At 37.8% G+C, this 13,328-nt stretch overlaps 1 long non-coding RNA gene across 1 annotated transcript in view; it reads left to right on the top strand.

Moving 5' to 3' along the window:
- LOC124802768 overlaps positions 1–13,078 on the top strand; it is a 45,993-nt gene extending 32,915 nt beyond the window's left edge. Inside the window, exon 2 of the long non-coding RNA XR_007017153.1 lies at positions 12,607–13,078. This is a non-coding gene — a long non-coding RNA (uncharacterized LOC124802768). The remainder of the gene's footprint in view (positions 1–12,606) is intronic.
- Positions 13,079–13,328: the final 250 nt, after the last annotated feature.

The following is a 13,328-nucleotide window of genomic DNA, read 5'->3' as shown; positions in this document are numbered from 1 at the left end:
ATATCCAATATTGTTTATTTATATGTATGACAAGTCCAATATCGTTTGTACGATGACACAGATGCTAAATAAATAAATAAAATAAATAATAGCAAGAACCCAAAAAGCAATGGAAGAGACATTTACAGCTCTCGAACAGGATAGTAGGAACATGGGGTTAATTATTAATAAACAAAAAACAAAATATATGGCAGCTGGAAAAGCACATAGAGAAAATATGCCAAATGCAATAACAGTGGGCAATTATACGTTTGAGAGAGTTGAACATTTCAAGTACATGGGCTCGACAGTTATACATCTAAATGATACCTCCTATGAAATCAAGCAGAGATTAATACTAGCCAATAGAGCCTATTTTGCCCTAACAAGACTTCATCCTCAAGGCTCCTAACTTGTACCACTAAATTAACTATCTATAAATCGCTTATACAACCAGTGCTTACATATGCCTCTGAAGCGTGGACGTTCACAACTAAAGATATTGAAACACTGGATGCATTTGAAAGAAAGGTACTCAGACGAATTATCGGCCCAATCTGTGAAAGAGGAAGATGGAGGCGGAGATACAACCATGAGTTGTATATAATATACAAAGACTAACCCATCAGAAGGATAGTGAAATCCTCCAGATTGAGGTGGGCGGGACATGTGGCTCGCATGAATGATACAGAAGTACCAAAAAGAATATTACAAGGCAAGCCAGGAGGGCAGAGAGGACATGGTTGACCAAGAGCCAGATGGGAAGATGGTGTAATTGAAGATCTTAGGAAGATGGGTATAGAAACTGGCGAGTATTGGCAAAGGACTGAGAGAAATGGAAGGAAATTGTATAAGAGGCCAAGGCTCATCATGAGCTGTACGGCCAATAAAAAAGAAGAAGAAAGTTTGGTACTTATTTTCTGATAGCGGCTATCAAAATGAATCCAATGATGTGTAAAAGTAAGGTCTTTGAAGGTCAATAAAGGTCAAAAAGGTGGCATGAACGTCCATTTACAGAGAGTGTTTGAAGTGATGACCATCGGTATCAATGCAGTGCTGCAATCTTCTTATCATGGATTGAGTGGTATTCCGTATCACATTGGCACTTATAGCAGCACATGCTCTCACAATTCTCTCTTGTATATCGTGCAAATAGTAAATATTTGCCGGATACAGCATATCCATCTAACATGCCATTGATTTTGTTTGCAATACAACACTAATAGGAATGGTAAGACTAGTATCGTCGAATCAAGCAAATGTGAATGACGTATTCCTGCGAAGAACAAGTCGATATGCTTCTCATTTACAGAGAATGCCAATGAAATTCAGTGACAGCTAGAAATGTATACGCTGAAAGGTGTCCTCAACATACTCACCCTACACATTGTACATTTAAATATGTGAATGATAAATTGAGAACAACTGGATCTTTAATCCATCAGAAACATATCTGGCAAAGGACAGCTACTAATGAGGAAACAGAAATTGGTACTCTTGCCACTGTGGTTCTAGATCCTTGTGTTAGTTTGCATCAAATTGCAAGGGACTCTGGTATGAGCCAGAGCACTAGTGTTCATGTTATGCATCACCATAAAAATCATCCTTACCATATCAGTCTCCACCAAGAATTAACTGGTAGGGATTTTATGCATCAGATTGAATTCTGCCAATGGGCTCAACTTCAGATTCAGAGGGATGACACATTTATTAATCTGATTTTATTTACTGATGTGGCTACATCCATGAAGCATGGAAATGTTAATTTGCACAACATGCATTATTGGGCAAATGAAAATCCATGTTGGCTGTGGCAAGTTGCACACTAAAAGCCAGTGTCGGTGAATGTATGGTGTGGGATTCTGGAGGGCAGAATTATAGGCCCCTATTTCATTGAAGGAAATCTTAATGATAGGAAGTACACCACATACCTGCAAGAAACATTAGGTCTGTTATTGGAAGAAATACCTTTAGGAACAAGGAACAGACTGTGGTATCAACATGATGGGTGTCCGGGACATTTTTCGCTGATGACTAGAAACGAGTTGCAGAGACAATTCCCAAATCGTTGGATTGGATGAAGAGATGTGTCGTGGCCGGCTTATTTGCCTGACTTGACGCCTCTGAATTTTTCGCTGATGACTAGAAACGAGTTGCAGAGACAATTCCCAAATCGTTGGATTGGATGAGGAGATGTGTCGTGGCCGGCTTATTTGCCTGACTTGACGCCTCTGAATTTTTGTTGTGGGGATTAGTGAAAGACATTGTTTATAAAGACATTCCAACTACACCTGAAGATATGTGAGAGAGAATTGTCAGAGCATGTGCTTCAATAAGTACCGATGTGATAAGGAATACCACTCTATCCATGATAAGAATATTGCAGCACTGCATTGATACCAGTGGTTATCACTTCGAACACCTTCTGTAAATGGGCGTTCATGCCACCTATTTGACTTTTGTTGACCTTCAAAGACATTACTGTAACACATCATTGGATTCATCTTGATAGCTGCTATCAGAAAATAGGTACCAAACTATAGCATCACATTTAAAAAAACAAAGTTGACCATACGTCTGAAGATTATATATAAGAGTGATTATAATTAGAAGAAAAATAAATAGTTACAAACTGTAGCAATAAATGGTGCTGTAAGTGCCATAATTTAATAGTGGTCAACTACATATGATGAAAGAATCATACAATGCCTAAGCTGTATGTTTGATGTTAAACAGACTATACTACTCAGTGTACATGGGTGTATAGGTGTGATACAGTTAGTTACATAAGCCCATCCACCATGGCAAGATCATATTAAATCGTATGGGAAGAATTGGTTTTTAATTGTCCTGAGGCCAAGAACCGCATAAAAAGCATCAATCAAACTCAAACTGGATTATTAATGTCCGTGTGACTGGAGCAAAACATGTTCAATATGATGACCACCATTTTCTGCAACAAGTTGAAATTGAGAAACAGCGTGTTCCACAACTGATCCAAAGTGTTTCTGGGACCACCTTCAGAATGTGTTGCACAGTGCATGCCTTCAATGCAGCTAAGTTTCCAATTGGAACACTGAACACATCTTTCAGATAGCCCCACAGCCAGAAGTCGCACAGATTAAGACCAGGTGATCAGGATGGTCTGGCTGTAGGGAAATGGCAGCTGATAAGTCTAGCATTCCTGAAATGGCACTTCAGCAGCTGCTTAACTGCATTTGTAATGTATGGAGATGTGTCATCTTGCATAAAAATGATCCCATCCACATATCCACACTGTTGGAGAGGGGGAATGATGTGGTTGCACAAAAGACACTCATAACACGTACCAGTGACAGTACAGGTAACAGGACTGAAAGCACCTGTCTCTTTGAAAAAATATGGCCCCATGATAAATGATGTAAACATGCACCGTACAGTGACCTCTTCAGGATGAAGTGGTACCGGTTGATTTACATGTGATTTTCTGTTGCCCATATTTGACAATTCTGTGTACTGACATATCCTGTCAGATGGAAGTGTGCCTCATCTGTCCACAAAATCTTCCATGGCCAATCGTTGTCCACTTCCAAGTGAGCAAAAAATTCTAAAGCAAATGTCTCTCTGGCTGGCAAGTCAACAGGAAGCAACTCATGCACATGGGTAATTTTGAATGGTTAGCAAAGAAGAATGTTTTGTAGGATTTTACGCACCGTGCTCACGGGTATGTCCAGTGTTCGTGCAACTCTCCATGCACTACATATCTGCACACCACCACTCGTTTGCTCCTGCATTGCTGTGGCCACTGCTTCCATTGATGTTGATTCAATTTGTTTTCTCCCTCTACCAGGTTGCACACCAAACGAACCCGTCTTTTGGAATTTCGGAATCATTTTCTCCAGACCCATGGCAGTCATTGGACCAACTCCTTTTTTCATTCCCTTCAGTGTCCAGAACTTCTAAATAGCAATGTATACACAGTCATCATTCTTGTAATACAGCTTTACAAACGGGATGTGGTCCTGCATTGAGAGAGTGATGGCGAACGTCGCAAATGTGAAAGGAGGAAGAGCTGTGTACCCGGCATATTTATACCAACTTCAATGGGTTGTGCGCATAACTGCTGTTTTCATTTACATATTCTGACAGATACAGCACCATCTGTTGATCAATTTTCACACTATGTTTTTCTTATGTCATAAGTTTTCTCCCTTCTTCGATAATATTCTGATATATTTTGACGTCATTCTGACCAGTGGTGCTATTTCTGCAGCATTGTGAAAGTTTAATTTTAATCACCCTGTGTGTATGTGTCATCGTATAGTATGGAAACAAAATTGATATGACACAGCTGAATAAGTAATTATGAGAAAAAGACATATAATGCCAGTAACTATATTTGCACTTCCAGGTAAACTACATCGAACACAACAACCGAGGAACATTATGTGACACACGTAAACTCAGAGTGTACAATAGCGCCAGAGAGGTCTATTGTATTTCACATGATGCACTTTGCCGCAATCTCACACGAAATACATTGTTCACACAATTCCAACACCCCCCTTTCAACATACATTTTGTGGTTTGCCTTCACAAGATAAACCAAATAGCCCCACAATCTTTTCAAACTTCTCTTTGTCCTAGGGTTTCGTCAAAAGATCAGTGGACATGTTTTCTGTGTGCAGCAATGTTCTGTCGCTCTATATAGTCTCGAATAAAATGGTGCCTTCTATCAATATGTTTTGTCCTAGCACTAGTGAAATCATTTTTAGCTTGGTTAATGGCTCCTTTATTGTCACAGAAGATCATTATAGTTTCTACGATTAAATTGGGTTTTATTTCTCATATTAATGTTCTTAGCCATGATGCTTCCTGTGTAGTGTAAGATAGTGCCATATAATTGACCTCTATGGTACTCAATGCAACAGATTTGTGCTTTTGACAGGACTAAGAAATGAGGCCACCCATTAATTTAAAGCAGTAGCCAGTAGTGGAGTGCCTATCTCCCAATTCACTCCCCCAGTCCGCATCACTGTAGCTTTCTAGTTTTGCATTACCTCTCTATGGTATCTTAATTTGTGGTTTGAAGTTCCTTTTAGATATTGTAATATCCTTTTTAGAGCTTTCCAGTGCTTTTCCTTTGGGTTTCTGCAAAATCTGCTCACTGCATTTGTGGCAAGAACAAAGTCGGATCATGATGTTTGAGACCAATATAATAGACTCCCAACTGCTTCTAAGTATGTAACATTCTTATCACGTCTCATTTATACTTAACTTCACTCCTACTTCCATTGGAGTAGTTATGAGTTTACAATCACTTATACCAAATTTCTTTAAGATTTTTGATTTATGCTCAATTCTTGTCTCTATTCATCCTTAGTGATGTGCATACACAAATTACATTTAACTTCTCCAAAATCATGCACCTTAAACTTGGTTTGCAGATGTTTCTTAAAAATTCTCAATTGGCTTTTATTTGCAGTCAGGACAAAAGAAGTTGTCCACCCATGTTGCCATTATTATTCTTATTATTATCTCTTCTCTTCCTCTTTTATAGTATATACTGGGATCTGCCTTAAGATTCCTTCATATTCATATTTATTAGAGTTTTATGTAGACATCAATTCCAGCAATGTCCACTCTAAGTCCGTAAATACTTTTTTGTAAACGGCAAATCCTTTCCCTTTCTGATCTGGTTTTCATGACTTCTTTTGGAGGAATGACATATATCTCCTCGTCCAATTTCCAATTTAAATATGCTGTTTTTACATCCATATGATGAATTGTTAAATTTTGTTTTGTTGCCAAGGCAGAAAAATATCTCAGTGAGGCACAGTTGACCACAGGTGAAAAAGTTTCTTTGCAATCTACCCCTTGTTTTTGCGAATATTCTTTGATTACAAGTTGTGCTTTATGTCTTGGTGATGAATTTTCGGGCTCTTCAAAGTGAATACCCACCTTGCCTGTAATGATTTCTTATATGCTGGTATATTTACCCATTCAAATGTTTCGTATTGAGATAAAGATTCCAATTCCCTCTTAATCACTTCTTTCCATTCTTGAGAGTTTGTGCCGCTCATTGCTTCTTCTGCTGTTGCTGGCTCATCATTAAAAGACTGGGCTGCATACATCTCAAAACCTGGATATTCTTTCGGCTTGTGATGAAGCAAGCTTGTTTTGCCATCTGCTTCCTTAAAATTCATTTTTTTTGTTTTTGAATTAATTACCATTGACATATATGAGTATAATCTGCATTTTCATAAGAGGGAAAGGTTGGCCTTCAGTTTGAAAGAATATAACACCAGATCTAATTTTGTGCTTAGTTTTATGCATGTAACTGATTTTATAATTTATTTTGACTATTCCTAGATAGTATCTTTTGTTATAGGGTGAAACCAGTAATTGTTTCATAGCTTGAAGTCTATTGCTGACGTATAAACAAATATAAATTCTGTTCTAATTATAAACATTTGGAAGATGAAATACTGGAAATCTTAAAGTATCTATGTGGCTCTCTTCAAAAACATGTTAGCAAAACCAGCCATTCATTAATTCCAAAGTAATTTTCAGTTTCATCAAAAGCAGTGTTTGCATAATGATATCTGTTAATTTCATCATTTAAACAAATAATCCTGCCTAACTCTTGTAGTAGAAGAAACTGTTAAAAAGAACCAATTTTTGATGTATTCAGTTAATTTATTCAGTTAAGTTTTAATTGTAATTTCTGTAAATTTAACTTCAGACAATGTGTAATTTCAGCAACTATTATTGTGAGGATATATAAGGGCCCGATTTTTTGGTCACGAGACAGTCACTCCACAGCTGAGTTTCAGACAGGAAACCTGTGTTAGTTAGAACAGCAACAATGCTTCAACTTAACTGTGAAATAAGTGTTACACAATTAGGCAGTGTGTTAAAACAATGAGAGTGTCTGCTCCATAAGTACTTTTCTATTCTTCAAGAACATGTGAATTACGTGGTTACGCTTTTACTGCTCATAGATGTTCAACAGTAAACTATTGTAGCAGTATGTGGATGTTCGCCTGAACATATAAATGAGGTTTATTGAAGGTTAAACAATAGTGCACTGGCCATATAACTGTGTATTATTGGGGGGTTGTAAACAGTGAAAGTAAAAGAGTTGCATGCCCATCCCCTATTTTTTCAGCCGTTACATCGACACTGAGGACAATCAACAAAGAGAGAAAGCAGGGAACGTTGTCACAGGTTTTGGTATGCAAGAGGAGTGCCTTACATTGTTCTCTTCATTTTGTTCATCCTCAAACTCATTGATCGTAAATAGTCTTCATTTACGTTTGACTGTGCTCTTCCTGTTCTTCACTTTCTCTTTCTTCACGTAAGGTTTGACTCTTGGAACTAGTTGCATTTAACTTGGTAGTCTTGCCCTCTTCAGAGTCCTTCCTACTTTCAAAGAATACTACATTTTTGTGTGCAACTATCTTTTTATTCAATGGATCCATTTATCTGTAGCCCTTTGAATCCTCACAATAATATACAAAAATATACTTTTTTAGCTTTTGGGTCCCATTTTCCTCTCAGCTGTTTAGGAATGTATGCCATTGCATCACACCCAAAAACCCTTATGTTGCTTAGGTCAGGTTTCCTACCAATATCTCATAGGGGGTTCCATTCCTTAATGCTTTTGTAGGTGATCTGTTGTTCAAATATATGGTAGTTGGTACCTCCTCTGCCCAAAAATCTTTTCATAATCCAGCATCAGTTATCATGCTCCTTGCTTTTTTTGACAATGGTCCTATTAGCCCTCTCAGCAACCCAATTTCGAGATAGGCTGTACCTTGTGGTAGTTTGATGCCTGATTACCATTTTTGCCAGAAGTGTCTTCAATTTCCGGTTAATATGTTCACTCCTGTTACCAGACATGATGATCTTAATCTCCATTCCCATCCACCTTCCGACCATATTACGATATTCCTCAAAAGTGTCACTCACTTGGTCTTTGGAACGAAGAAAATAAACATGAGTACATCGTGAATAATCATCAATAAGTGGAAGAAAATAACAACTCTCACCTATGGATTCACACTCCATTAGGCCGCATACATTTGTATGGATTAACTGAAAGACCACTGCAGATTTACTTTTACTAGTCTTAAAAAGCAGCTGCAATTGTTTTCCTTTTATTCATATTTGAAAAGGGACATTGGATACACTATAATTCTGTATTCCCTTTACCATATCCTTCGTTAAAGACAGACTCTTTCTATTTTGGTGTCCAAGTCTGTGGTGCCATAAAAAACTTTCTGCTAAGTATACTGAATGACTAACATTCCTAGGTTTACTGTCAATGGTATGCAGCTTAAAAGTACACCTGCAGTTTGTGGTATAGTGACTGTCGTTGCTGCTCTTGATCATGGGGTCCTGGGTTCAATTTCTGGCCGGGTTGGTGATTTTCTCTATTGGGGACTGGGTGTTTGTGTTGTCCTCATCATCATTATTCATGACAGTGGTGAGAGTGCGTTGTGTAAAAATTGGAACTTTGTACGGGTGCTGATGACTGCACAGTTGAGTGCCGCACAAACCAAACCAATTTAAAAATACCCCTTTTGTTACTTGATGTAGTTACATCATCACCATTTTCATTGATTACTCTTGCTCCATAGTCAAATTAAGTCGGGTGATGCTGAAGGAATTAGATTAGGAAATGAGACTCTTAAAGTAGTAAAGAAGTTTTGCTATTTGGGGAGCAAAATAACTGATGATGGTCGAAGTAGAGAGGATATAAAATGTTGACTGGCAATGGCAAGGAAAGCATTTCTGAAGAAGAGAAATTTGTTAACTTCGAGTATAGATTTAAGTGTCAGGAAGTCGTTTCTGAAAGTATTTGTATGGAGTGTAGCCATGTATGGAAGTGAAACATGGACGATAAATAGTTTGGACAAGAAGAGAATAGCTTTTGAAATGTGGTGCTACAGAAGAATGTTGAAGATTAGATAGGTAGATCACATAACTAATGAGGAGGCATTGTATAGAATTGGGGAGAAGAGGAGTTTGTGGCACAACTTGACAAGAAGAAGGGACCGGTTGGTAGGACATGTTCTGAGGCATCAAGGGATCTCAAATTTAGCATTGGAGGGCAGCATGGAGTGTAAAAATTGTAGAGGGAGACCAAGAGATGAATACACTAAGCAGATTCAGAAGGATGTAGGTTGCAGTAAGTACTGGGAGATGAAGGAGCTTGCACAGGATAGAATAGCATGGAGAGCTGCATCAAACCAGTCTCATGACTGAAGACAACAACAACAACAACAACAACAACTCTTGCTCCATGCATCTCAAAAGTGACTGTATTTCCCTTCTTGACAATTTCCTCTGCAGACAGTAGGTTAGTTGCAACATTTTTTACATAATGAACTTCATGTGCTGTAACAATAGTGGGTTAACAATTTACACTTACATGTAGGTTTAGTTTCCCAGCCAAATGACATTGGAGCTTGCTGCCATCAACAGTAGATATTCCCTAATGAGTCTTATCTTTAACATCATAAAGAAGAGATTTGTCTTTAACAATATGCAAAGATGCACCTGAGTCCAAAATCCATTCCAGTTGACAATTACCCGCATCTCCAAAAGAATAGAAACATGGGAGTGGCTTACCTTTATTATTGGTCCCTCTCTCTGGGCTATCAGCAACATACCTCTTTTGCTGTGTGTCTGACATTGGGTTTACTTTTTGTCTGCACTGAGATGCAATATGCCACTTGTTCTGACATCTATGGCAGCTCACTGATTTCTTCCATTTGTTTTTTGAATAAAAAGCAGATGCAGTTTCCTTCTCCAATACTTGACAGCTTGAAGTACTCTTTACATCCTCTGCACCTACGATTATGGGGCTGGAAAGCTCAGGTATACCGATCACAGTAACAGTGTTAAAGTGAAAATGATGTCCTGCCAACAGTAGTGTGCCTACCCACATGTCAGTGATATTCGTCTACACTCTCGCATTTTTTCAGCTGAGTGTTAATTAACTGACAAATAATCCTACTTTTCTTGTAAGACCTCCATCCTCAAATGCAATTTGTCCCAGACTTCTTTTGCCATCATATCTTTTTCAGCGTGAACATAATTCACGAGTCAACCAGTAATATCAACTTTGATTTTGCTTTCCGTCATTTATGTAATATTCATAATATTTGAGTGTACCTTGTTGTTTTTGTTATGTATGAAGAAGACTATATTAAACATGGAGTGAATGTTAACTAAGAAGGATTCATACCAAAACTGGAAATAGCTGAACCATAAGTTGTATTGGCGTATTGTAAATACATAGGAAACTTTGCAGTGGTGAACATAGACATGGGGCTAGCTCCAGATTGATCTGTTACTGTGGCCTTGTTTTTCAAAATTTGTTGGCTTTCTTAATTCACAACCATAATCACACATTTCAATCAAACTTAGACCTCAGGCTACTGTATAGATGAGTCACCACAACCAAGATTTTTAGGTAGGGGGGGAGTGCACACTATCACTGCACTCAAGAATATACTCCTGAGGGCTTGACTTCATGATGAGATCCACAAAATATTAATAAATTAGTAACTCATAGCTTTCTAAAGTCATCTGTTAATCCTGAAAGTATTCATCTGCTGAAGAGCAACATTTCTCCCAGAGAATATCATGTAACCTTCATTTTAAGGATGTAGATTGATACTGAACTTTTTGTATGAATTTGTTGAATTTTTGTGGAGATTAATAGTATAGTTTCATTTAGTGTGCTTCTTGTGGGAAGAACAAAATAATCTTTGTTTCCTGTATTGTGTGACTAAAATGGTTCTCCTTAAATAATTTTCCTCCAAATATTATTGTATATATGTATAGTGACAGAACCAATAAAACTTTATTTCTAAAACAGTTGGTCACTTTGTACTGCATAGTATCCATACATCTAACCATTTCCTTCTAAAGCTTCGGTACCTGAGATACCCTCTGAATTTGCCCTCTATAGATTGTTTGAAAAGATCATCAAATGTGTTTGTATTAATATAATTGACTTAAATTTCAGTATCAGCTCAGACTGAAGGAAAATTAGGGACTTCTCTATGGACAGAAATAGTGCCTCTTCTGACAAATAGATGAAGTAGGAAAGATGGTCTACTTTCAATACACCTTTCTTTTGCTGTGAGAAGATATTCAAAAGAGAACACAGACAGAATAAAACATCACAATTTTTATTTGTTTTAAGTTATATTGTTGTGGCACACTGAACTGTAGCACAGCCTCAGGGGATAAATGCAGTTGTCTACAGATTACTATCACATGTCTCACCTTTATCATTGCTTCTGTGCTTGTCTGGTTAGATTTTGCTGATATTTCTACTTATATATTTAAACACATTCAGTAAGTACGTTGGTTCATGCTAATTCTAATTCCTTACAGTATTTGCTGAGTATGTACATATAACAGACCAACTATATTACTGTGTGCTTTTGTTGTATTTGTGGTCTACAGTATGAAGACTGGCTTGATGCAGTTCTCAAAGCTATTCTATCCTGTGAAAGTCGCTTCATCTCGGAATAACTGCTGCAATCTACATCCTCTTGAATTTGCTTATAGTTTGCATCTCTTGTTCTCTTTCAATGATGTTACACCTCTCTCTCTCTCTCTCTCTCTCTCTCTCTCACACACACACACACACACACACACACTCACTCACTCACTCACTCACTCACTCTCCCTCCCTCCCTCCCTTTCTCCCTCTCCCCCCCCCACCCCATCTCTCTCTCCCTCCCTCCCTTTCTCCCTCTCCCCCCCCCCCCCCGACCCCATCTCTCCCCCCCTCCCTCCTGCACCCCCTCCCCCTTTCAGTACTCAAGTAATACCTTCTTTTAGTCAAGTTGTCCCACAATTCTATTCAGTACCTCAGTATTAGTCACACCATCTACCTGTCTATCTGTGGTATTTGAAAAGGTTCTACTTTCTCTTCTTGTGTAAACTGTTTATCATCCATGTTTTACTTCCACACATGGCTAGGCTCCAAATACCTTCAGATAACACTTAACTTAAATTTATATTCACTGTTAACAGTTTATCTTCCTCAGAAATGCTTTTCTTGTCATTGTCAGACTAATTTCATATCCTCTCTACTTTGGTCATCATCAACTATTTTACTGTCAAAATAGCAAAACTTCTTTACTATTTTTACTGTCACATTTCCTAATCTAATGTCCCCAGCATCAACTTATTTAATTTGGCATCATTCCAGTAGCCTTCTTTTCCTTTTGTTAATGTTTACCTTGTATCCTCTTTTCACGACACTGGCATTCCATTGCTCTTCATGGTCCGTTGCTGTCTCTGACAGAATGACAGTGTTGTCAGCAAACCTCAGAACATTTATTTCTTTTCCCTGACTTATAATTCCCTTTTCCAAATTTCTCATTGCTTCCCTTCATAGCTCGCTATATGTACTGTACAGATTGGAGTAACATTGGAGATAGGCTGCAATCCTACCTCACTCCCTTCTCAACCAATGCTTGACTCTTATAACTGCTGTCTGGTTCCTGTATAAGGTGTAATAGCCTTTCACTCCTTGTATTTTGCCCCTGCTACCTTCAGAATTTCAAAGAGTGTGTTCATGTAAACTTTCTTGTGCTGTTTTGCCTGTTTCAGGTACATTGCATCTGCAGCTTCTTCCAGAAGTGAGTCTGAAAAGTAATGTTTGTCTGTGAACAAAGTTGAGTGCAGGTGGTGTTCGTTTGTAGTTATTGAAAGTTAAATAACTGTTTCAGTGTAGTTGTGAATGTGTAATTTATTCAGCACAAGTACGTACTTCCTACATGTTTATGGCACTGGACTTGACTTGAATTTGGGAGGCTAGGATTTCAAATCCCTCTGCTCTCAGTCAGTCAGTCAGTCAGTCAGTCAGTCAGTCATCTTTGTTTAGGTATTCCTAAATCTCTTAAGGTGAATGTCAAGATGATAACATTGAGCTCTTGGTCAATTTGTCCAGTCCTGACACTATATAGGCTGACAATATGTTAATTCCTACTAATTTTTATGTGGATATTTCTATAATGTTTTGATGTTAATATACTATTGTTCAAAGCCCAGAGATGAGATGAATAAATAAAATTTCAATTAATTTTGTCTGATCTGATTTATTTTAAAAGAGTAACCATTTTTACATGAGTTGCAAAATGTTTTTATGATGTTTCCACTTATTAACTGCCAGGGGTAGATTGTGAACTTTAAAAATTAAATGATGTTCATTTTTTATGCAAGTTGAATTTCATGCTTGTCAAATTACTTACAGGAAAAGTTCCTGGATACTTTGTAACTCTGAAGTACATTACATACTAAGTGTCCAGTCCAGTTTTTCGGAGTATACAAAC

Source organism: Schistocerca piceifrons, chromosome 6, assembly GCF_021461385.2.
Source record: "Schistocerca piceifrons isolate TAMUIC-IGC-003096 chromosome 6, iqSchPice1.1, whole genome shotgun sequence".
Taxonomy (NCBI): domain Eukaryota; kingdom Metazoa; phylum Arthropoda; class Insecta; order Orthoptera; family Acrididae; genus Schistocerca; species Schistocerca piceifrons.
Note: the sequence above shows the minus strand (reverse complement) of the source record. Positions and strands in the feature narration are given on the sequence as shown.